This window comes from Chlorocebus sabaeus, chromosome 9, assembly GCF_047675955.1.
Source record: "Chlorocebus sabaeus isolate Y175 chromosome 9, mChlSab1.0.hap1, whole genome shotgun sequence".
Classification (NCBI taxonomy): Eukaryota; Metazoa; Chordata; class Mammalia; order Primates; family Cercopithecidae; genus Chlorocebus; species Chlorocebus sabaeus.
In genome coordinates this window covers 104,455,170-104,459,097 of record NC_132912.1, presented here as the reverse complement: position 1 = coordinate 104,459,097, position 3,928 = coordinate 104,455,170, and the positions used below count along the sequence as shown (strand labels likewise).

Genomic DNA, 3,928 nt, shown 5'->3' with positions numbered 1-3,928 from the left:
CTAAAAGAAAAATTAAACAATTTAAAAAAAATAAAATATAAAAGGAATTCAAATAACTCAATAGTAAGAAGACAAATAACCTGATTCAGAAATGGGAAAAGAAGCCCCAATAGACATTTCTCAATAGAAGACATACAAATGGCCAACAGGTATATGAAAAAATGTTTAACATCACTAATCATCAGGGAAATGCAAATTGAAAACACAATGAGATACCACCTCACACCAGTCAGAATGGCCATTATAAAAAAATGAAAGATAATTGTTGGTGAGGATGTAGAAAAGGGAATCCTTGTACACTGTTGGTGGGACTGTAAATTAGTACAACCATTATGGAAAACAGTATGGAGGTTCCTCCCCAGAATTAAAATTGGAACTACCAGCTGGGTGCAAAAAAAAAAAAAAAGAAGAAAAATCTCTCTCCAGGTCTCAGTTCCTATGATTTGAGGTTTTAGAAGGAGTGAGATTCAATCTCTTACCTGTAGCAGTGGTTGGTCTTTTCAGTTCTCCTATAGATCCTGAAAGTTGGGGAGTTGACGGATTTATACTGCTCTGAATTCTGTGAGGGAAAAAATAATAGATGGAGGGCAAGTGTTATCACTTAGTTCTCTTCTTTTTTTTGAGATGGAGTCTCACTCTTGTTGCCCAGGCTGGAGTGCAATGGCACGATCTTGGCTCACTGCAACCTCTGCCTCCTGGGTTCCAGCAATTCTGCCTCAGCCTCCTGAGTAACTGGGGTTACAGGCACACACCACCATACCCGGCTAATTTTTGTACTTTTAGTAGAAACGGGGTTTCATCATGTTGGCCAGGCTGTTCTCAAACTCCTGACCTCAGGTGATCCGCCTGCCTCAGCCTCCCAAAGTGCTGGGATTACAGGCGTGAGCCACCGCGCCCAGCGTTATCACTTAGTTCTAACACATCAACAGTATAAAGGCATTATGTGTGTCTTGGACAACCTTGGCCACTTGGAAGATGGGGACACACACTGAATTAATACCTAAAGTCATGGCCTTTGTTCCAGTTCAAATTAAAATACATATTTACAAATATTTACAAATATTTTTTCTCCCTATAAATGTAACACACTTTATTTAGATCAATGTAAAAAATACAAATGGTGTCCATGCAGCATTATTTATAATAGCATAAAACTGTCAACAGCCTAAATGCCCATCAACGGGAAACTGGCTAAATAAACAACAATTTATCTATGGAATAAATGTAATAATTTAAAAGAAGATAATAATTAAAAAGAGAACACAAAAGCTGGGCGCCGTGGCTCACGCCTGTAATCCCAGCACTTTGGGAGGCTGAGGCAGGCAGATCACCTGAGGTCAGGAGTTCGAGACCTGCCTGGCCAACATGGTGAAACCCCGTCTCTACTAAAAATACAAAAATCAGCTGGGCATGGTGGCAGGCGCCTGTAATCCCAACTACTCAGGAGGCTGAGGCAGGAGAATCATTTGAATCCGGGAGGTGGAGGTTGTAGTGAGATCACGCCATTGCACTCCAGGCTGGGTGACAGAGTGAGACTCTGTCTCAAAAAAAAAATAATAAAATAAAATAAAAGAGAGAACACAAAAGTGGAAAATAATGACACGAAAACATGTCTAAGAAATAGCGTTGAGGCCAGGCGCAGTGGCTCATGCCTGTAACCTCAGCACTTTGGGAGGCCTGGGTGGCAGATTGCTTGAGCCCAGGAGTTTGAGATCAGCCTGGCCAACATGGTGAAACCCTGACTCTATAAAAAAATACAAAAATTAACCTGGCATGGTGGCATGCACCTGTAGTCTCAGCTACTAGGGAGGCTGAGTCAGAAGGATCACTTGAGCCCTGAAATGGAGGTTACACTGAGCCAAGATCACACCACTGCAGTCCAGGCTGGGTGATACAGTGAGACCCTGTCTAAAAAAAGAAAGAAAGAAAGAAAGGAAAAATAAATAGCGTTGAGAGAAACAAAAAGTTGAAAATAATATTACTAAAATGATATGTACAAACGAATCATGTAATTTTCGTGGGTTCAGGTATATATATAAATATATGTGCAGGGATATACAAGATTGAGGGAGGTATTTAAGAGGACTTTAATTTTATCAGTAATGTTTCATTTTTTTTTTACAAGGCAAATGTATTTATGTAATTCTCATGTAATGTAATTAAAACACTTTTTTTTTTTAGGGTCTCGCTCTGTAAGGCTGGAGCGCAGTGGCACAATCACGGCTCACTTGCAGCCTCGACCTCCCTGGGCCCAGGTGAAACTCCAAACTCAGTCTCTTGAGTAGCTGGGATTACAGGCACACACCACCACACCTGACTAATCTTTTATTTTTTGTAGAGACAAGATTTAATCATATTGCCCAGACTGGTCTCAAACTCCTGAGCTCAAGCAGCCTGCCTACCTTGGCAATCCCAAAATGCTGGGATTACAGGCGTGAGCCACCGTGCCCTGCCAAAACACAATTTTTAAATGATTTTAAAAACCAACACACAGAAGATAAGAAAAAGAAAAAAAAAAAAAAACTACTACCCATCCTCCCATATAGTCTTTTGTATATATACTTTTATTTATTTATTTGGCTAGTAAAAATTATAATATTTATGGTATACAACATGATGTCTTAATTGCTGTATTCATTGCAGAAGGGCTAAATCCAGCTACTTAACAGGTGTTATCACCTTACATACTTATCATTTTTTGGTAGGTGGCACAACCTCCTGAGGAGCCGGGACTACAGGCACCTGCCGGTAATTTTCAAGTATACAATATATTGTTATTAACTATAATCACCATGATGTATGATAGACTTCTTGAACTTATTTCTCCTGACAAACTGAAATTTTGTGTCCTTTGACCAACATCTTCCCAATCACCCCAACCCCTGCCTCTGGAAGCTACCATTTTACTCTCTGTTTCAGAGTTCAAGGAGACTCCACATATAGGTAAGACCATGTGTTATTTGTCTTTCTGTGCTTGGCTTATTTCACTTAACATAGTGCCCTCCAGGTTCATCCATGTTGTTGCAAATGACGGGATTTCCTTCTTTTTTAAGGCTGAATAGTATTCCATTGTGTATATATGCCACATTTTCTTTATCCATTTATCCTTTGATGGACACTTCGGTTGATTCCGTATGTTGGCTATTGTGAATAGTGCTTCAGTGAGCAGGGCAGGGGCGGGAAGGGGGTGCAGATATCTCTTCAACATGCTGATTTTATATCCTTTGGATGTATATCCAGTAGTGGGGTTGCTAGATATATGGTAGTTACAATTTTTGTTTTTCTTCGAGACAGAGTTTTTGGTCTTGTTGCCCAGGCTGGAGTGCAATGGTGTGATCTTGGCTCACTGCAACCTCCACCTCCCAGGTTCAAGCGATTCTCCTGCCTCAGCCTCCCAAGTAGCTGGGATTACAGCCACGTGCCACCACACCTGGCTAATTTTGTATTTTTAGTACAGACAGGGTTTCTCCATGTTGGTCAGGCTGGTCTCGAACTCCCGACCTCAGGTCATTCGCCCACCTCAGCCTTCCAAAGTGCTGGGATTACAGGCGTGAGCCACTGCACCCGGCCTGGAGAGAGATTTTTCAACCCACGGAGGGAGAGGAGGTGATAAAATAGATATCTCAACCCCCATGGCAGATCAGAATTCTTAGCTAGAGTTGATATAATTTGATCTCTTGGGTATGCAATCACATTCGTTCCTGTCACCACTTGATCTTCAACTCTTACCCTTACACTTAGGATGCTGGAGACGGAATTAATGAGGAAATCAGCAAATTCCCAGCTACTTCTACTTGGTGCCATGTCATCCTTAACCAAAGGAGCAACTGAGTGTAAAATAAGTAAAGTTCTTGTATTTGGTAAAATAAGTTAGAACACAAAGGCTCTCCGGTTAAAAAAAAAAGAGAGAGAGAGAAAGAAAGAAAAA

At 40.9% G+C, this 3,928-nt stretch overlaps 1 long non-coding RNA gene across 2 annotated transcripts in view; it reads right to left on the bottom strand.

The window, feature by feature from the left end:
• Positions 1 to 3,928, bottom strand: part of LOC140712422 (uncharacterized) — a 48,833-nt gene that overhangs the window by 29,084 nt on the left and 15,821 nt on the right. For both annotated transcript variants that reach the window (XR_012094035.1, XR_012094036.1), the window contains exon 2: positions 480 to 559. This is a non-coding gene — a long non-coding RNA (uncharacterized lncRNA). The remainder of the gene's footprint in view (positions 1 to 479; positions 560 to 3,928) is intronic.